Raw genomic sequence first — 21899 nt, 5'->3', positions numbered from 1 at the left:
CCCTCGTAAACATTTTACTGTTTAATTTATGGGCTCAGTTACTCATTTTGGGTCGTATTGGATAAACAATAGAGTCTATTTTGTAATCTATTTTTCAAAATAGAGGATTATCTGTGGTATGAAACCACACTGAAACTCACTGGCTAACAACTGGTCAGAGGTCTTTAACCAAGTAGGTTTAGAGTCAGACCCGCCCCTCCTCATCACATCTGGGGGGTAATTTGGCTCTCAGGATGACAACAATGGAAACGGTCGGGGGTGTTAAAAGGGCACTTCAAAAACAAATAGGTAATGTCACAGCAGTTACAGTCATCTTTTACACAGACTGTGCTACTTGTATTGTTAGTAAACCACAATAATTTAAAGAACAGACATGGTTTGCCATCTTCAAAATGAAAATTTGCAGTAAATAACTGAAAACAAGATTTGTTTTTTTGTTTGTTAACCTGTAAAATTTGAAATTTGAGAAAACATAACAAGTTTAAATTTAGGACTGGTTTGTTTGTTTTTTTGTTTCCATGCTGTAAGAGTGCGTTTAAAAGAACAAAGAGACAATTTGCAGCGACGTAGCAACATTAGCTAGGAAGCTAAGCTAAGCAAATTTTCTTAGTTTGGAAGCTAAGCTAATTTGCTGGTGCTAGATTAACATTTACTGCACAGACAAGAGAGGTGTATCAGTATACTTTTCTATTTCTTTCCTAAGCTAACACGTTTTTAGCATACAAAGCAAATGTCTATAAAATCACTGACCTAGAAACATGGTGGGCCTTGGGGGATTATTACAGTGGGAATATGAAAGTGACACCACCGCAAATATAAGATTCCACAAAGTTCACTGAGGTTACTGTAAACTTATTATTGACCATTATGAGGAATATTCCGGGAGTTGTTTATGTGTCCGTGTGTGTGCACGTGTGTGTGTGCACGTGTGTGTGTGCACTGACTGTAACATCTGCCCAGGATTTCATAGCCAAAAATAATTTTGAAAAAAAGAAGCAACAAGCAGGAATTGGGGATGCAAGATGAGAATAACAAACATTGTTAGTCTTTCATGTGGGACAGAGTTTTTCTAAAGAGCGCACTAAAGCTACATGCCATATTTCAGGCTGTGCACAGGCTGACAGGCATTACTGTTAGTGTGAGCTTATGTGGCTAGGTAGTTGTGATTGATGGCTGTATAAAAAGAACTGGAGATCCCATCTGGGTCACGTCTTATCAGGCTGACTGATTCACATTGATGAAATCATGCTGGCTTGTTAACCCGCCCAGTGGAAAAACCCTAAACCAATACAGAGGAAAACAAGGCAGCATCAGAAACAAGAGAGGGAGATAGATGCATGTCAGGGAGAGTAGAAAAGGCTGAGCAAATAATGAGAAGGAGGGCAGCAGAGGGAAGATAAGTGGTAAATAGTGATGTAAAGTCATGGCAGGAGATGGATTAGGATAATAAGAGCTGACTGAGAGGAGCGAGAAGGAAAGATGTGGGAGATCGAGGTAGAAAGAGAGAGTGTGAGAGCTGCAGCGTTGGAGCTGCACACTGCAGATGTCCATTTTACAGGCGTATGCAATATTTTTAGGAATTTGGACTGCAAATCACCACTGTCTGTTGAGAAGATTGGTAAGAGAAAAAAAAACTTTTAGCTCATTAGTACTGCATTTTCTCCCTTTTTTTTTTGCTTGTAATCAAATTCTTCAGGAGAGCAGAGTCCAAACACCAATACCAGACATCACAGCGATTATTTGCAGAGTAACCACAGCACAGGAAATTGGCTAGAATGCACTGTCTCTTAACATTCATCCAACAGTCCTACAGAGACAATCTGCTAGTATAGTTACACTGTAACAACCCCCTCCCCTCTTCCTCCAACCAAGCTGTGCAGCTCAAATGTGGATGTGTGCGTGTGAACATGCATGTCTGTTTGTCACGTTTCATATACCTGCATGAGCTCTTAAACACAGGAAATTTTCTTACTTTGTTTTGATATATTTTACTTGAAAAATATTAAATCAAACAGGCAACAACAACAACAAATCTCCCACTACAGATTTCTAATGTTTGTACATAACAGTGAAAAAAGAGATCTAAATCTGCTACTATATATACTGATGGAACATCTGTCTTCAGAGGTTTAACTGAACAAGCTTGTTTCAAAGAAGCAGCAGCCAAAAGTCACATTTGACAAGTTTTCTTGCAAAACATGACAAAAAAAGGAAGATGAACAACACCTGCGTAGGTGACACACAAAAACTCCAAAACATGAAAAACCTGTGAATGACTAAGTAAATTACATCCAAGACACTTCAAGTGTTTCTAACAGATGAATATACATATGACAAAACAGGGAGGAAAACACTCCATATGCATCTAAATCAGCCCACAATGTCAGTTTATTTTCCCTCCAGATGCAGGTGGGCCTAAGAAAACCAGATCACTTCATTCTACTGGCAAACAAGCAGAATTATGCAAGCTGCCTGTTTGCAATAAAACTCCATGCCACAACCTGATCTGCACCAGTTGCACTGTTTACATAGTAGTGGGTTTACCATATTGACATGTAGAAGCAAGCAGAACGTATACTGGCATGAACGTCAGGCTGCCACCCTGTCTAGTAATAGGTTATGTGATAACATAAGTTAATGATAACAAATTGCTGTATTCAAGTATCTTGTACATGCAGTGTATGAGTTTGTGAAACTATAACAAAATCTCTAATACTTCTGAAACACTAGGTTTTCAGACTTTTTGAACAACAGTTTTAGTAATGAAATAATTTTTGTAGTTCTTATATTTTCCTGTTATTTATTATTGCTAAATAAAAACTGAAGCTTTCAGTAGAAAAATCATTCAGTGGTACTTTTCATTTGTAAGGTCTGTAGTATACAATATAAAATTCCTTGAGGTGATAGCTGCTGGGCATCAGCGCTATATTATTAAAACAGTTGAATTTTATATATTTAGCACCTCACTGACTGATGATAAACATGGTTTATCATAGTACTTTGATTCAGATTGAAACATGATGGCAACAAAGGTATATAACAACTATAAAGAGTAGCCTACTTGCCCACATAACCTTTGCTCTGTACAATCACACACAGTTCCATCATTAAGTTAGCTTGACATCTCTAGTTTGTAGAAATACCTTTTTTGGCTAACGTTTGTGTTCCAAGATAAACTCTACACAATGACTTTCCATTAACTTTTATTGACGTTCGAGTATTTATTGAGATAATACTTTCATGAGCATAACCTGTACTAAATGTGATTTTCATTGAGCACCAAATTTTAATTTGTTAGCAAATGTAAACATGTTAAGATGCTAAATCTGGAAGGTTAGCATGTGTTACCTCTTTTAAAAATCACAAAGAGCATGCTGTTACTCTAGCTATTGATATGCTACCATGCTTCTGGTAGCTTACCTCAAAGCAACTTTGGGGCTAATTATGGCCTCAAAGAGTAATAGTGTGTTTAGACTCTTTCAGAGTCAGGCTTTGCCTTTTTCTTTAGCTGTCACAGTGTGTTCATGGAGCTACAGTAGTCTACAACAGACTTTATGAAGTTAATGAGCAGTGTTGGGTAAGTTACTTTAAATTAGTAACTTAGTTACATTGCTAGTTACTTCTATCAAAAGTAACTCAGTTACCTCAAGTTATTCGTTACTTTCAAAGTAACTAGTTACTAGGGAAATTAACTTTGGTTTTATTCAGAATTCTCTTATTAATGTGTTGGTTCCCTAACTGGATACCAGCAAGGATGCCAGTCTTCTAGCTTGCTTACATGTTAGTGCTATCCTGCCACAAATGCACTGTGTCACCTAATGGCCTGAACCTAAAATGTCAGTGTAGTAGTGTGAGTGCAAGTTAATGATGAAATGAATGAAACTAAATTAGAAATGAACAATGTTTGTTTTTGTGTCTCACTTTTTATCTGTCTGTTTTAATCTATTTCTATTGTTTCAAACCTCTATAAATGCAAACACATAATTTTGGGGTTGGTGCAACAGTGTTATAAATCTAATCTTTGTACGTAGTATCACTAGGAAGAAGCAGTGGATAACAAAACACGACAAACTTTTGAAAGGTATATTTATTTTTATCATTGAAATGGGTAGAAAGTATACTTTTAGCAGTGCCAACACTAAACTGTACCTCAGACCATTTAGGAGCTGTAGGTATCAAAATAGTGCAAATAATTTAGTGCAAAAATGGTTCAACATAAACACAGTGAGGTTTGTCCATTCTTTGTAAACTTAACTGAAAACAGCTGAACTGCACCAACTGGAGACCTCATGTTCAGTAATGGCGGGCAAACTTAAAAGTATTTTCAGCCTCACAAAGAAAAATAAAATAATAAATATTTTTAGCCACATAAATAGTCAATATTTAACCAAAATAATATTTCCTCCAGTCAGGTCATGTAGATAAATAAAATATGATGGTAGATTTAGTGCTTCAGTGGTCTAAGATTCTAGCCTACGTCACAGCGTCACGTGCACTTTTTATGTCCAACACGGAAACTGCAGTCGTGGTGCTTTCGATTGTACTCGGAACTCGGAAATTCTGCCTTCCGAGTAGGAAGATGTAGGTAACTCCAGACTGCAGATGAGCTGCATATGTGTTTAATAGTAATTTGTTTTTGTAGAGGGCTAGCAAAACAACCGTTTTCGAGGGCGTCGCCATATTGGAACCCCGACTTCTCTGACGAGGCTAACCAGAACGCCGTTTACTCGAGTGTGACATCATTCCCAGGTCCGTGTTTCAATTTCTGAGGTAAGTCGAACGCAACACACGAAGTAACGAATAACGACCCTATCTAAATCCCAGAAACGATAAACGCGTTCCTGATTTTGGCATAATAACTAGTTACCGTGCTCGTTACCACAATAATAACGCAGTTACTGTAACGCGTTACCTAATAACGCATTAGTCCCTACACTGCTAATGAGTTAGTTTATCATTCAATTCTGGACAGAACATATTGTTCCTGAAATATTATGTCTGGTGCACCAGTGGTTAAGGCATACCACACAACCACAATGGCCATGGTTCAATTCATGATCAGAGAAACTTTGTAGGATCTTTTAACTCACTGTGTTCCATACCTTTCTATTGTGTTAACTTTTTTAAAAATGTAAGATGAAAAACCTCCTGAAGGTCAAGTCAAACTGTAGAAAAAAAGGCTGTCTGGCAGCTTTGCCTGTGCTCGATCTCGATGAACTCTTTAACTTCCAGGAGATATCTGACTGAATTTGAATTAAGTTTTGTCTATCGCACCAAGATGACTGTATATTATATTAAAGAAAAACTCTAAGACAACGAAGGGTTAGAGTTATGTGCTTAGCCATAACCATTCAAGTTATGTAGTTGTAGCAATCTACCCATCAAGTCTTCTTTTCAGTGAACAATCAATTTTGTATTCTGATAATGAAAGTCTGAGAAAAAGCCCAAATTCTTAATTGTAGCAGCTTGACGCAGCTCACCACTTAATGTTGAGTCATTAAATTGGACAGGCAGCTGAGGATAATATAGGAGAAGGCAAATATTGCATCAAACAGTGATGTTTGCACAGCTTTCCCTAAAGAGATCAGAAACCTCCAGTGGGAGCTGCTTGCATTACCCAGGCCATTTAAACCAGGCAACCAGCCACCTAACCACTGCTAAAAAGCAACAGCTCACACATGAAGTGAGGGACAGAGGATTGAGGATTACACACAGTCCCCCTCTCCAAACCGCACCAGTGGACAACTTTACACAACACATTGTAGTGACTGAAGATGGCAGGATGGGTTACTAAAAATGGACACAGCTAACTTCTAATAAGAAACATAAACACATGGAGGCAGACACAAAGTCTGCTGATAAACCTGCATTTGCAATAATATCAATTCAAGATAAGCAGGGCTCTACCATACAAAAAGGAAAAAAAAAATATGGCACTGTCATAGCAACAAATATAGTTTAGGATCATATATGTGGTCGTACACGTGGACAATAATGTGGAAGCATTGGAAAGAGTCAGGGCAAGAGACTAAGAAGACTAGTTGCTTATATTTCCAGTGTGATGCAGCCTAATTAATTACGTATTTATTGTAGAATTAACCAATACCTCATGCACTGAACTGATCTAATAAGGCAGTCTAAATTAGTTCCACACATTTAGTAGCAGCACTTGTTTTAAGCTGCCCATAACAATTCCATTGACGTTTGAAAATAGAAACAGAAGTTCTAAATTTGAACTTAAATTTGGCCCAAACTGATTTTTTTTGCTCATACAAGTACTCTAATTCACCCACACAGCTCCGTAAAACCTCCTCCTTAGTTCTACCTCTCATGGCACAGAGCTTGCTGCCCAGATACTTAAATCTGAGTACACCACCTGCTTCTGGGACACAAACCAAATTTAAAAAAAATCAATATGCATTTAAAGGAGTCATATCAGTATATGTACAGCAGTAAGCCAGTACGACGTTACAGATAGCACAACTATAGCAGTGGTTTAAGGGGGAATTTACATCTCACAGTGGTCTCAGTATGATTCAGTGTAAAGTAATGCATTTACTGCATTAAAATGTTTTGGGAGTTTTTTGACCCACTTCCAGATTCTAGTTTCTAGACGAGTCCTGACCATGAGGAGTTCTGACCTTGAGTCTCCTGTTTCTGTGTTTGAGATTATGCCCGAGATTATGACTCTGTATATGGGTCAGATTTTTTGTATGATTTATTAAGGTCTTATTTTCAAGGGAAGCCCGCCTTTTGTGACCATCCTTAAGACTATTAATTAGGTGATTTTGTACAGTTGGTCAGGTATAATCCGATGGGATTAGCGGCTACGCTCTTTAAATAGAGGTCTGCAGCCAGGGATTAGATGATCGCAGCCAGTTGTATTTAAGAGCAACAGATTTTCATCTCCTCGGTTTTAGTTTTAGGGTAAAACGGCCACTGCGCTGTTTGTTGCTATGTGCAGCATTTAAACGTGCAAATATTGAAATGAAAATCTGGGGTATTTGCTCTGCTGGCCTCATTTCTTTTTAGCAGGGAGTTTGTTAATAAATCTTTGCTATTGGGATGGGATTAGCTGGCATGGTCTAGGGCTGGGGAGGGCAGTACCAGGGGCCCTTTTACCTTCCTCCCTTCAACCATCCTCCTCACATCTGGATACAATGTAGGAACAGGGCACTGAGGCCAGGCAGATAGCTAAAGGGAGGCTGTCTGTGTGCTGAGGGATTCTTTACAAAGCGTCAAGAGTGTTGTTGCATCTGCTGCTAGTAGCTGTGGATGTTGGGGTGTTAGGGTTGTGTGTTGTGGATGGGGGGTGGGGGGAAAGGTGGGGAGGGGGTGCTAAAAAGCTCCCTATCTTTGGTCTCTTCTTTCCTGTGTAGTTGACTGCAAGGCCCGGAGCAACAGACGAACAGAGAGACAGCTGGGAACAGAGGTAAAAAGCAGACAGCAACCAGGAAACACAATGGGAGACCAAAAACAGGTTTCTGTTCTTAACAGGCTAAATGCACTGGATATGATGCTGTCAAAGATTAAATACAGTTATAACTGTGATATTACTAAATGAATACTAAAAATGAAAACCACTGAAGCTGCAGATTTTTTTAATCTACACAAAGTTTTTCCCAAATTCTCACACAAAGGCAACTTTGCCACCGACTGTCCAGAATGATGTGTGTGATGTTAGTAGGAGGTAATGTTGCCTCCAGCTAATAGCCTCAAACACTCAAGCAGGCTCAGTAGCTGATTAAGTCAGATCACTTCTTTCAATTTTCATACATCCATTTCTTTCTTTCTTTTTCATATTGTCAGATTTGTAGTCTTTAGTCCCAACTGATGCTAACTCAAGTGGCAGCACCTGAGGATATTTGTTAGACTTCTCATTGTTCCCTTGGGAGACAAAAAAAAATCTTTTAGTAACTTTTTTTCCTCTTGAAAGCGAACTTTACTTTTAATATTACATAATAGTTTGATCTAAGAAATAGACAAACATAGGCAAAGAGCTCAACTAGTCTCTACATCTTCAGCTGGTCTCACTTGAAAGAGCACACAATGCAACGTATGTCACTCCCAGTCATAACAACGCTTCAGTATTTGTGCTACTTCTGACTGCAAACTATAACCTACCAGCCATATGGAACAGACACAGAAAGATAAAAAAAAGTTAAAGTGATAAGGTTGTTTTCCCTTCTCCTTCCATGTACAGGAGAATCCTCGAGAGCAGATCACAGACACGCACATGGCCTCCAATCTGCATCCAGATTGATTTCATCACGCATGCATGCTTGCAATTCACCTGGATGTCTGAGCCACACTGAGATTTCGGGTGAGCTGGCTAGTCTTTGGGCGACCCTCTTCCCCCTCACCTCTGTCCTCAGTGAACCTGACGCCTGCTTGACCCAGAGCACCTCCTGGTCCTACTTCCTCAGTGCCTCAGAGATGATGTAATCACTGTTCTATGACTGTCCCTCTTCTCCAAGAGGGCTTTAATTTTGCTATAGTTGAATAGATAGTGGTCTCAGAGTAAATATTACCCAAATTTGGATGTTTTTCTGTTTTTGTTTCTTTGCTCTTTCTTGTTATTCATTCTATTGATTCATTTTGAGAAAAAGTAAAACATGAACATTTGGGGAGTTTGTTACAGCAATTGTTGTATTTTTATGTTATATTCCCTCAGCAGGAGGCGGTTCCTCATCCATTATGATCAGCATTTGTTTGTTTGTTTTTTGTTTTTGTTTTTTTAAACAGAGTAAAGTCCATCTTTCCATCTATAACCCCCACAACCCGCACGCACACACATACAAACACAACTCACTAGAAAACATCGTGGCAAGGTTAGGCTGACATCAGTGGCTAACGATCAGTTCCTCTGTGGGCTGAATGATTAGCTGCAGTAGCCTGGAGACATTTCCAGCTTGTTTCCCTAAGTTAGTCAGACATGTAACATCACTGGCCTTCAATCTGGACTAACTACATCCACTCCTCTTCCATTTTCTCTCTGATTCTGTGTCCCCCCCTCCCCCCCAAAAAGACTTCTTCTAACTAATAGACGTTGCTAGCAATGTAGTAGTAAATATGGGGCACTTAAGATGGATCAAGTCAAGTGGAGAAGTAGACAGCAGACTTTAAAGTGTGTTGTATTTAAAGTTTTTTTTATATATAAGAATGGAGCGACAACAGTAGTTAATGAGGAGGTGTGTGTATGTGTAGGGACAGTGTGGCAAGAAGTAAAACAATTACTTTTAAAGTGGTTATTCATAACTTCCTCTTTTTTTATGTTTGCATTTTTAGTTCCCATAAGTGGCATTTTCTTTGTCTGTGCTGCCCAAGTGGAAGTCACCTATTCTTAACTTCTTCCCTGCATATAAGTTTTTTTGGACTGTGGTGAATTTTCCAAAGAAATCAAGCCTTAAAAAAATCTGAACCTGTACATGTAAGCAATGGGGTTCTTAAAAATTTCTGTAGGCACTTGCATCCCCATTTAGTGTGTTTATTAGACGGCAGGGAATGGGTATGTTAAAAAATGAACCTCTCTTCTTAGGAATGGGTTCACCCAACCCCCCACCCACCCTTAATGCCCTCTGGGCTGCTGTGAGTTTGGATTAAGTTTGGGTGCTGCGTCCCCTCCCTGCCGAGCCCTGTGAAACACACACAGATACCTACATGCTAAGTGACTGTGTCGTCTTGGTTTATCAAACCTTAAAAAAGGACAGACATAAAAACCAGGCCAGGCAAGGTAGAAAGAATGCAGAGATGGAGATATTTCAAAATATTCTTCAACTGATGTATGCTTACGCACAAAAGAATATTCTATAACGAGACACATATTTCAATGTAAAGTAAGTAATAAATCAGCAGTAAATGGTGTTTATGTAGCCAAATTGAAGGTCTCACTTCTTAAATTTCCTTTGTATAGCTATCTAATTAGACCGTGTATGTGAGTGGTGTGCAGGATATGTGTGTGTGTTTGTGTAAAGCAGCAGATCAATAAGGGCAGTCTACTACAGTGACATCTGGGCTGGACAAAGACTGCCGTTCCTCTCCTCTCCTCTCTCTCTCTGAATCCCCAATCATAGCCACGTGGTCCTCTGGGCTGTTTCTCTCAGCTAAGCTTATTTCTCTTCTTTAATCCAGCAGCAATCACAGCAACGATGCCAAGCTTCGGTTCATGGACGCAGGCAGAAATCTATTAACTATGATCACTATGTCAGCTCAAACCTGATAAGTGCCGCTAATGAATCCAGCGCAGTCAGCTCAGCGCTGCGTTGCTCCTGGTTGTTATTTCATTGTATCGTCAATAATGCGTAAGGCGGAAAATCAACATGAGTGACGGTGATGGACAATGTGGCTTGTAATGTGGCAAAGGAGCTTGTGTTTGAACTGAAGCAAGAGTCAGATTTTCTGCAAAAACTCTCCAACACATCCCACTCTTTGTAACTGAAGAAATCTATGCACTGACAAGACTCTGCAACACTGCTTGCATCCCTACAGGCCCAACCCTGCTGTGAGCGTCGTCCGCTAATAAATGGCGGCACTGATAAATGGAGTCGATATCCAACACTGATCATCAGATCATCAGCCACTCAGCGGGGCCCACCCCTGATTTCAGTGATGGTCCCAGCCTACTCACAGCTGGTGAAAATATTATTTATTAGGGCAACTAGTAGGAGTATCAGCAATAGCGCTAATCAGACCAGGCAAACTGTCAGTGGTGGAAAACTGCAAAAATACTGGCACACACCTACACGTGTCAAAAAGGTACAATGTAGCGCAAATGTATGACACACTGGTTTAGCAGTCGATATAACAGTCCGACTGTTATATCTTTTTCTATTTAATATCTGGTTCATCCTGCGCGAGTCCTGTAGAGGTTTGGGTTCGCTAATTGAAGTTTTTAACAAGTTTTGCCTCAAGAGCAGAAGGCTAATGTTAGCATGTAGAGTTAGCATGGCTGCTAGAAAAAGAGAAGAGAAAACTTTGCCATGCTTTGTAAATGGCATGCATTTGGCTCTTGTATCAGGGCAACCAGGCTTATTAGACACACAACACACATAGCTCAGGTATGGAGATGATGTTTTAAAAATGTTTGTTTGCTAGGTTTAGTAGGATGAGCTGCCATATTTAGCTAAGGCTGCCAGCAGCAATTGCAAATGCCTGCTAACATTATTTTAGTGTACTTTCTATTTTGCACTACAAAGTATGGAAATATAGGATTTGTATTAAATTTTAAAAGCTCAAATTGACCTGTTTCAGGGGGGTGTTGTACTAATTTAGTTATTTTATTCTATTTGTTTGTTTTTTCTTTTTACCAAGAACCAAAGATCCAGCTCTTACCATCAGGTATAAAAAGCACATGCAAATACACACACGGGTTACGCTGTTGATTTCATTATTTAAAATGGAAACAAACGTATGTGTTCTTGGGGAGCTTATACCTAAGAAGAAAAGAGTAAACATATAAAAATAGATACTTTATATATAACCTGAGTAAAAAAATAAATAAATACATTGCAGTAAGAGGAACCCCTCACACTAACTACTCCTAACATCACTAAAATACTTTGGAAATGAGCAATCTCTCAATGACTAAAAATGCTACCTTGTGTCACAAACAGTTTCCATTAGACTCTCAGTGGATGTGTGCAAATGACAGTATTAAAATGTCATGAAAAATGTGGAATTTAGTTGAAAATCATTACTGTAGGTTGCACCTACACCCACCTAAACCAGCTTCAGCTAGTTTATGAAGGGAACTGTGCTCTGCCATTATTGTATCAGTAACCCTAGTAAGGATAGATATAAAGTAAGCTGTGCCAGATGTACTCTATATAAATGTGCACACTGGGTTTTTCTGGGTTTCTTTCTGGAAAAAAAAAAAATCTATATATGGCTTTCAAAGGGAAGTTATTCACTCCTATTAGGGCTTGCTGTCTCAGAGGGGTTTTCCACCACTGCATTAGTAAACTTTAGGTGGGAAAAAGTGAATCCTTCCCAAGTCTGAAGATCACACTTTGCTGAATGGATGCGTACTTAATTTAAAAAAAACAAAAACAAAAACAAAAAAAACACACCATTGTCTTTCTCTCCCCACCCCAACACTATGAGTAGATGACTAAAATGGCCTGTGCCTAAATCCCCTCCCTACCCCCCACCAGCTCTAACCCCTTAACCCCTCTCCTATCTTAATCCCCTGATTACTACATCATTTTATTTGGGTCTAATTTAGACAGATATCTGTCTTCACAGTTTAGTACCTGGACAATGCTGCTTGGCTTGGCACAGACTGTATTGATCCATACGGGAGGGGGTAGAGGGTGCAGGTGCAATTGGAATAAAGGGATTAACTGCACACCTGTTATCAAAAGTTTTAAGAAAACTGTGGGCACCACAGGAACAGAAGTTAGTAGAGAGGACAAAACATCCACTGGAAATGTGTAGGATGACAGCAAATGCAAAATTCCTTCTGATTATCCTAAGCAGTAAGCAATACGTTTCCCACGGAGGGCTCATTTATAATTTAATCCAGGAGCTTGGTGTTTCTAGGCTAACACAGAGAGACTGCCCTTTCAGAGTGGAAACCCCCACCATGTAGCAGGGAATCAATGCCATCACCAGAGAATAGACACTAGACCCCGTATTAAAATGATGTGGCTGTGGAGCACCAGTAAAAAGACAATAAATTGTTTGATTTTTTTCCTCTTCCATTTCTGATTCATACCAGAAAATTGTTTTTGCGTTCATCATTGCCCATCTCCAATCCAACTTCAGCATGTCACAAAGTTACTTAACCATGTAAAGGCAGATGCGTACATGTTTGCTTTCATGTAAAAAGCGCTGATATGATCTAAAACATAACAAGGAAGAGCTGAGAGAGGGAAAGGGGGGGGGGGGGGCAGCAGGGCACACGGAATGACTTCAGACTATATGCCTCTGCACAAAAACATATCTGTCCTCTGATTTGATTACTTTTTTTCCTTTCATATCAATTATAGTTTCAAACCACACAACATTACCACGAACGGTTGGGACAGAGATGAGAAAGTACGGTCAAAGCAGGGTAGTAATTACAGTGGAAAATGGACTGAATGGATCGGATTTACGAATTGTGTATGCAGGACAACACAATTAGCCAGCTTTGGAACCATTCTCTGTGAATTCAGCAAGGTCTTAGATACCACCAACAGAGAATGCTCACACCCCAGTATTACAGGGAAAAAGGATTTTTACAAAGGTCTTTACTAAAAGATTTAGACACTTAAGCCATTGCCATTTTCTGAAAAAGATACTAACAGGGATTATTATTGTTGTTTTAAATCTGTGCACCCTGCTTATGAAGAGGAACATTCATGTTTCTTGCCGACTCTTTTTTTTTTTTTTTACTTCCCATCAGTTCATAAGAAAAATATACACTTTTTTTAGCCAATGATTTGCTCTTTACACTGACTATTTATGAAGTTTTTCTCTTAAGGTCTATGCTGGAAATGACTCAATGAGAGCATCAACAATGAAGTGGAACAATAAAGCTCGAGGCCAGACAGACAAAACACTGAGCTAAAAAGTCACAATAGATCATGCACATTATATCACTACAAGCAGAACTTTCCCACTGAACATTATCAGTTCATCCTTTCTTAATGTCTATATCCTAGAGCAGCTTTAATACTGATTGTTGAGCAAGAGACAGTTAGGCAAATCATAAGTTTTACCCCATGTCCAGTTCTGAAAATCGACTATAAACAAGAGTCTGTATAGTGTTTAACCCCCCTCCAGTGTGGTGAAGGTAAATGACTCTGTACATGGTGAAAAGGCACAAGGCAGTAATGAGTAATGAAAACAGCCGAGTTAGTGCTGCCATTCAGTAAAGGGCCTGCTGCTGTGGAATGTGAGGCGCCATTCATTCACATGGGTTAAAAATGCATTTCTGCCACCACAAAGCCCTGCCTTGTCCTCATTGTTTCTCGCCACACCAATAAAACACTTCTACACTCTGAAGGGACAATACAAACCCCCACTCCAAAAAAAAAAAAAAAAAAAAAAAAAATTAAATTGCTAATTTTACTCCCACAGATACAGGAAGAACAGGAGGGGAGGAGTTAGGGGCTGGATGAACTTTACAAATTAAAAAAAAAGTGTCAGGGTAAGAAAAAAGGCAAGGTATGGCTCAGAGTTTGATCTTGATAAGCACAGGGATGGAAAACTGAGTGCACAAACTACGTGCGACAGACAGGCAGTTCTACTGAAGATATACGCAGCACTTCTTCGGTTTATGCAAAGACACGCAGGTGGAAGGCAATCAAACACAAAGGCTTCACTCGAGCCATGCATAAGCTCTCCGGGGACTTGTTTGTGAATGTGAGGCATCTGTGCTTTCCAAAAAGTTCTCAACTCCCTGAACATGACTTACATTTGTATTAGTCAAGTGATGAACCGTCATAATTCACATTTAAACACAGGTCATGTTCCTCTTTCACTCTGCTGCGATGGTCAACAAGTGACGTCACTGCTTATTTACTTCTATGACATAACCTTCTAAGAAAAAATAATACCCCCAACGCTGAACTCGTCAGCTAATCCTGTTTACAGCTTTTCCTTCACTCTTGGATTAAGAAAAGGAAAAAAACTAAACAAACAAAAAAAAATCAATTAAACATTCAGAAAAACTACTTTTTTCCCCAAACACCCCCCTCCATAACTGACTAAATCTGTTTGCCTATCACACCTATTCTTGTTAGTATCCATGAGATTCAGATCACACATAACTGCTATTTATTATCTAACAGTCAATTTGGGGAAGTTAGATCATTTATTGTTGTTGTGCCGTGCTGCAGGGTGTTATATTTGCTGGCACGAGCACAGGGCGAGAGTCGCAGGCCTAGAAATATTTAACATAATGTCTGAAATCTAACATGGGGGAGACAATGTAATCCTGTCTGCAAAACAACACACTCTGCCTCTCTTCCTCCCTCCTCCCTTGTTCGCTCCCTCCGCCCTCTACTTCTTTCTCTTTCTGTATGTGTTTGTGTGTGTGACCCTTACACAGAAGAAAAATGCTGTATCTTTCAACAGCTACAGGGGAAAACAGTATGCCACAGAAAGTCAATCTCAAAGAAAATAGACAAGAGAAAACTGGCAGCTGAGAGTCCCGTGCACAATTAGAAACAAAGCCGTTGTAGCGGGGGACAGTGAAGGGAACACAACCCTTTTGCCAAAATTTTCTTACTTGTAGGGAACAGCTGAATATCACAGTATTTGGTGTATACGCACGTGTGTGTGTGTGTGTGGAAACTCCACTCGATACAAAGCCACCATTATTTAGGCTCCTATTTGAAGTCAAACTTCCTACACCAGCAGATAAAGAGAACAGCTACCCCCCTCCTCCCTCCCTGTGTGTTTTTTCATCATCTGTATTGCTCAAACTACAAAGCAGGAAGGTGAGCCTGTTTTGGCACATGTGCACACTGCCATGCATGCACACACTTTCTCCTCTATCTCTACTGCAAACTATGCTTTTACATAACTGTCTCCAGTGACAACTTTCTTTACAACCCCTTATAATATGCATCACTTTATTGATTTTGTTTTATCCTCCTTTATCACCTACAGTGCAGCTATCATTTACACTTACTGCTACCATTAAGACGTTTGAAAGTGTTTTATGATATAGTTCTAATATCCCCGTGAAGCTCCTTTGGGATGTCAGTTTTGCCTACTATTTGCATAGCACCATTCCTAAGTGTATCACAGGATTATGTTGGCTTCTACTTCTTCTTTTTGTTGTTGTTGCTTTTCCTAGCCACAAGGTTCCACTTATCAGTCAAACATTCCCCAAAATGACCCTTATCTCCACTGTAGCACATGCCGGTTTTTTTTTTTACTGACCTTCTCTTAGTCACTTCTCTCTCGCCTCTCACTTAAAGGAAATGACAAGGTTTCAAACTAAAGAATGTGTAACAGCCAAAGATTGCAGGAGCACCAGCAGCTGCTGCAGTAGTAGCAGCAGCAGTAGTAGTAGTAGCAAGACCAGCCAGCACGAACACACCCTCTAAATTACAAACAGTAATAATTATGTGAACTCACTTCCTCACCAGTTAAAACAACGCTGAGCAGCTCAAACAGTCGGAGAAAGAAAGGGGGCGGGGGGTGCAGGTTTCCTAAAGCGTCCAAGAGTCCAGATCCAGCAGAGATACAGAGGAGACCCCGCTGTGTGAGCCAGTGCGGCGACTGACAACAGCAGCCCGCTGATCAACTTCGCCACAATCCTGCACGATTACTATTATTATTATTATTATCTCGGCCGAATTCCTGTCTCCTTGTGTTGTAGCTACCACAGTACAGGTTCCTCTCTCTGCTTCTTTCTCTCTGTCTGTCTTGTCTCTTGTCGTTTCGCTGCTGTTGATGCTTTTAGGTGTTGTCGGATATGTCATGACTCAGGGATAAAGTGACACACGGTTGGAATTATGTAGTAAATTTAGCAGCGACGTAAACAAATACTACTGTGTGTTGAATACGGCTCTAAAAGATAGTGTACATTATGGCGTGTGTTGTTAGAGGTGCTAGCCAGTTAAATGGTAATTATTTTTGCTTAGGCATTTATATAGTTTCTGTATTTTCTGGTTTCTCTCATCTGCTCGTCTTTTGAGTCAATAACTTTTGTACACAGAATAACGTTGGAAGACGTCACTTTGCGGATTGCATTGAGTAAGACATTTATTGAGTGATTGGAAATAAAGGTTCCGCAGGGCATTGTTGATTTAGATTAGCCTGTAGTTTTTGATGTCACTTCATTAAAATTAATAATTTCATGTATTTGTTACTTTTCACGTTGAGTCACTCCATTTCCTACAATTCGCATGCGTTTCAAGTAAAGGAAGCACACTAGGCTGGTCCGCACAGACTATCTTTTCATAAGCCATGCAACATCCCCCATGTCACAGCGAGATTCAACAAATCCTTCCTCTTTTAAAACCACCACACACTACTTTCTGATCACATTTTCTAGCATGTGAATGGCAGAGGTTATGAGAGCACCTGAACGCACCGTGCATGGAAAGAAGCCCCATCTGTGTGTGTAAGAGAACTGGTGTCAAGCCAGCCTCCAATTCGAGACTTGCAGTCAAGCCAGCCTCCAGTTTGTTGTAAGAGAGAGAGAGATTGTGTTTGTGAAACGGTGAGGTGCAAGATCGAAGGCGAACAAAAGCGAAGAAAAAAAGTTTGTCCTCGCGGTGTCACCAAACCTCTGCCCCCCACGCAGAGGACGCACATTCCACTCTTCGTGCTTTCACGTATGTCCATCGCTTCCTATCAGGGACACGTGAACTGGCGCCCGCATGTGTATTGGCAATTAATGATAAAGTGTACAGATTAGTGAAGAAGACGCTCATCTCACAATGACCCCCGTGCGCAAATGTGCTCGTGTGTTATATTGGTATGAAATCCCTTTGACACTGGTGTTCTGGGCTTAGTTTTGCACACGCACATACACTCCCTCATTTTTGTATCACAGTCACCTGTATGTACACGTCACGTACACGGTTATGTGAAACAAGGCGAAACAAGCCTCAGTCATCCCAATTGTCTTGCAGTAACCCCCCCGGTTGGAGCTTAGTGCTATTGTGAACCTTTACCATAACAGCAGGCACACATCCTGTAGGTGTGTGTCATCAACTGCGGGGGGGCAAGTAGTAGCTCCTACTTACACTATCTCACACGAACTACACGATCAACCCCCCCCCCCAACACACACGCGTACGGGCACACACCCCGCATGCAGATTGTGAGAGCTTCAGCAGGCGCAGAGATTGAAAGAAGAAGAAACGAGACACACCAGAGAGCTTCCAGCGGTTTCAGATCCTCATATGTAAGGTCTAAAAGAGCCACCGGACCCCGACTGCTGCCCGGCACCTGTGCCTTGCTCAGTGGCAGTTGTGCCATGTCTATTATGTAGGACACGGCTTCCTAATATGGATATTGCCCCCACCCTTCCCTAACGTCCACCTCCACCCTCCGTGTGAATAAAACAATCTCTAAAAAAGAGAGAGAGAAACTGTTCCTCCTCCTCTTCCTCCTCTTGGATGTTTTCTGTATTGAGCCTCTGAGCTGCCTCTTTTTTTAAACACTACTCAGAAGTCTACAGCTGCCATCTGTGTTTCTGATGCTGCAATGATAGAGTTTATTATCCAAAACATTACTCAAGGAAGAGATGAGTGTGTGTGTGTGTGTATGTGTGTGTGTCGAGCTGATGGAAAGTTTGCCTGAGCTGAAGGATGTCGGTGGAGCATATTAACCAAGTACTCCACCTTTTATTCAAACGCGTTAGTTTGGTTTAGTCCCTTTTTTCTATCCTTCCTTTTTTTTTTTTTTTTTTTGAAGGATCACATTAGGTATGAGGAGTCTCACAAATTCGAAGTATCATCAAACTGCTGTGACTCACTCAGTGTCTGTAAATCTGTAAAGAGTGGAGAATTTATACACACTTGTACATACTTCTGGTTATGTTACATTGTGATAGCCATACACGATATATACACACACACTGTTATATATATAGAAATACATATGTATTTAAACCAACCACTACACCCTTTCTTGCATGTAACCTATTTATAAATCTAGATCAGACAATCGCATACCACCTACAACCAAATCCAAACACCGACGAGATCGCCCCTGTGTTTTTCTATGTGTCTAAAAGGCAGGGAAAGACGAGATGTGCGTACCTGCGTTATCCAAAAGAATAATCCAGGGTGACTTCAAGAAGCACAGACAATCCTAAAGGTGAAAGCATGCTCTTTGCAGTGTATGCTGAAGAGTATGATTGAGTAGGTCGAATCCATTCTGTCCCGTGAGGTGGGGGGGGGGAGGGGGGGGGGCAAGGTTTCCTCTCCGCTTTCACTCGACCATCACGCTTGTGCTTCGTTTTTGTAACACATGCATAAACTCAGCTCTTACCGTTCATATCACACAGGCTCGTGACTTAAAATAAATATGCTCGACTTCGTCTTTGGGTGAGTGTTTTGGCAATTTCCTGACACCCCTCTTCTCCAACCGAATGGTTTCTCACGCATTAAATGGAACTATCTGCTATTGTCTCATCAGCGAAAAGTTGTTGATACTGCTAAGGACTCAAAAAAGTGCGTCAGGAGTGTGAAACTGCCCAACCCAACCACTTCTTAGAAAAACGCTCAGGTTTTTGTTTTGTTTTGTTTTTTAATGCCACGACACATAAAGACACAAGGTGCCGATGAAATTTCACTCTTCTCCCGTCGAGTCTGATTATATTGACAGTTGATCCAGGATGTTGTTGAGATCTATCTAGAGTATAGAGATGATAAGGTTTATCTTACTGCAATATATATATATATATATATATATATATATATATATATATATATATATATATATATATATATATATATATATTGTTAACCATATGGTTAACAAAATCTGAGTAACTACATTGTGTGTTTAACCTTGAGAGAACCTCTTTCCCTTTTTTAACACAGCTGTTACATACTGTACAACGACACATAGATAATATGCTGCCAGCATATTGTCTCATTCTCTGCTTGTTAAACATTGAGTGTTTTGTTTTGTTTTACTTGTCCTTGTGGTAAAGCCAGTATAAGCCTGACACGGTAACTATACAAGCGATTTACAGACAGAATTTGCCCTCAGTTTAAAGATTTAAAACTGGTAGGATAGTCTTACAACGTGTATCTTCTTCTTCTTTTTCCTCTTGATGGAATGCATGACTATAGTCTGGTTTAAGTTAAGCAGGTTGTTAATCCTGTTACACAAACACATGCACAAACACACACACACATACACACGCAGAGACAAACAGAATAACACAGAGAGGTCAATACTAAAAAGTCCAATACACAGACATAGGAGAAATTCAATGACTGTCAGCGCACACACACACACACACACACACACACACACACACACACACACACACACACACACACACACACACACACCGCTGCTAGTTCTATTTTTTTGAAATTTAGTTAAAATGAAATTGTTTGATTAATTGGCTCACTTTTTTCTCTTTGTTTTTAAACATGCCCCAAAAAATGTGAGACAGGAACGAGTAAACAGTGCCTCCCTTGCAGGACTGGAAAGTCTGGAAAAGCATGAAAAATGAATGCGATAGCCCAAAGGTGTGGAAAAGTGTGGACACGCATACCTATTCAGTTCCAACAATTGTGATTACACTTAAAACTGTATATCAGTGTGGGACCTTTAAAAAATGCTTTTCATTAAACCACCAGAGCAAGTTTTTTTTTTTTAAATTGTCCAGGCATAAACATCACAATACTATGCAAATCAACCCTACTGCTAACAAAATGCTCTGTAGCTTATTGTACTCTGAAGTCATGTGTAATAACTGTCACTCTGCTGTGTTGTTGTGGGTGTTGCGCAGAGGTCAGGCTTGTTTGCTCAGCACGACGCAGTGAGAGGGAGCCATGTTGCTGACTGCTGATATACCAGTGACTTAAGATACACAGACATCTTATCAGCGACAAGTCGTGGAATTGTAATGGCAGGCACTGCTCTTAATATAGGCAAACCCCCAGAGCTCCATAGGGGGGGTGGTGTGCTGAGAACTTGCACACACTGACGCTGAAATCCACACATCCTTATATACATTTGACATTTGTGTATCATAAACCAGATACGCATCGCTTATTCCTCAGAATTAAGCAGTACTCCTATCCAAATGCGCGCATACAAAAGAACGTGCACACTGAGGCTTTTGAGTAAGGCATCGTATCCTTGTTGAAATGTGATCCACTGAGCTAAACACATGAGAATTAGTGATAGCCCCTCTGGCACACGCTAACAGATTTGTTTAGTAAAACGCACCATTTTTTAAAATTTGATTTAACCAGAACACAAGAGTGCATGTAAACTTCCTTACACGCACACACGCACGCACGCACACATTCACTAGCGCTATTGATGTTCATTATTATCATGTTATTTTTTTATGCATATTTATGCAATCCCACTTATATTTATAACTCATCATACACACACATTAGAGATATGTAGTTCCATGTAGTTGCCTCCATACTCTCTCTCCATGTAGCGTGTGAGTCACTGTTCAGATACTTCCTGTTAGAGAAGAGCCGTCTTTAAAACAGCCTCCCTTTCTCTTCATTCCTGCTTTCCAAGTCAGAGGGAATGTCAGGCCAAACACACACACACACACACACACACACACACACACACACACACACACACACACACACACACACACACACACACACATCACCAAGGTGTCCTCTCCCTCTTTTCTCTCTCTCTCTCTCCCCCCTCTTTGCCTCTCTGTCTTTTTCTCTCTGAACGAGCCAGCAGAGAAGCTTCTCTGTCGTTTGTTGCCCTTCAGTCTGCACCCAATCTTTTTTTTTTAAATATACCCAAATGAACCTTCACCTTTTTAGAAAAAAAGGATTTGGATTTCTGATAAATATTGCACTGGTGGCACATCTAGATAAACAGTGCATGCATGCATTTCCAAAGTGCTGCATGCATATCTACTTGTGCATGCGTGGCAGACACACACACACACACACACACACACACACACACACACACACACACACACACACACAGAGCTTGGGGCAGCTCTTATAATAGCTACCCCTGGTTTTAACACAGTGATAGTGCAGTTCTCCAGCCAGCACTGATTCACATTAGTGTGTGTGGCATCAGTGTTTATTTATTTATTTATTTGTATTACCTAACTAGAGTTTCAAATAAAAGGAGAACGTGAATGTGAAATCCACAATTTACTTCAAGCATCAGTAAGCAGCAAATATGACTCACACCCACAAAGCAATAAATTATCTGTTTTTTGGGGGTTTTTTGTTCCTCTATTTAACACGTGATAA

At 40.2% G+C, this 21899-nt stretch overlaps 1 protein-coding gene and 1 long non-coding RNA gene across 6 annotated transcripts in view; one reads left to right on the top strand and one right to left on the bottom strand.

Annotated features, from left to right (window-relative positions):
- Positions 1–21899, bottom strand: part of znf516 (zinc finger protein 516) — a 66508-nt gene that overhangs the window by 31352 nt on the left and 13257 nt on the right. For 2 of the 5 annotated variants that reach the window (XM_086310636.1, XM_086310640.1), the window contains exon 1: positions 18714–18839. The exons of 1 other annotated variant lie outside the window; for it this stretch is intronic. The gene's annotated coding sequence lies outside the window, so the exon portion shown is untranslated. Of the gene's footprint in view, positions 1–16074; positions 16541–18713; positions 18840–21899 lie in introns of those variants that run through there. 2 more of the 5 variants (XM_086310639.1, XM_086310637.1) reach the window with 2 other exon arrangements.
- LOC147318602 (uncharacterized) lies at positions 4681–8456 on the top strand. The gene is made up of 3 exons (XR_015131387.1): positions 4681–4770; positions 7380–7432; positions 8204–8456. It is a non-coding gene; the product is annotated as an uncharacterized LOC147318602 (long non-coding RNA).

The sequence above is a fragment of the Aulonocara sp. 'chitande type north' Nkhata Bay genome, linkage group LG11, assembly GCF_057382095.1.
Source record: "Aulonocara sp. 'chitande type north' Nkhata Bay isolate Kocher_YH1m ecotype deep benthic linkage group LG11, A_spYH_male_GT1.1, whole genome shotgun sequence".
Taxonomy (NCBI): domain Eukaryota; kingdom Metazoa; phylum Chordata; class Actinopteri; order Cichliformes; family Cichlidae; genus Aulonocara; species Aulonocara sp. 'chitande type north' Nkhata Bay.
This window is presented reverse-complemented; position numbering and strand designations above follow the sequence as displayed.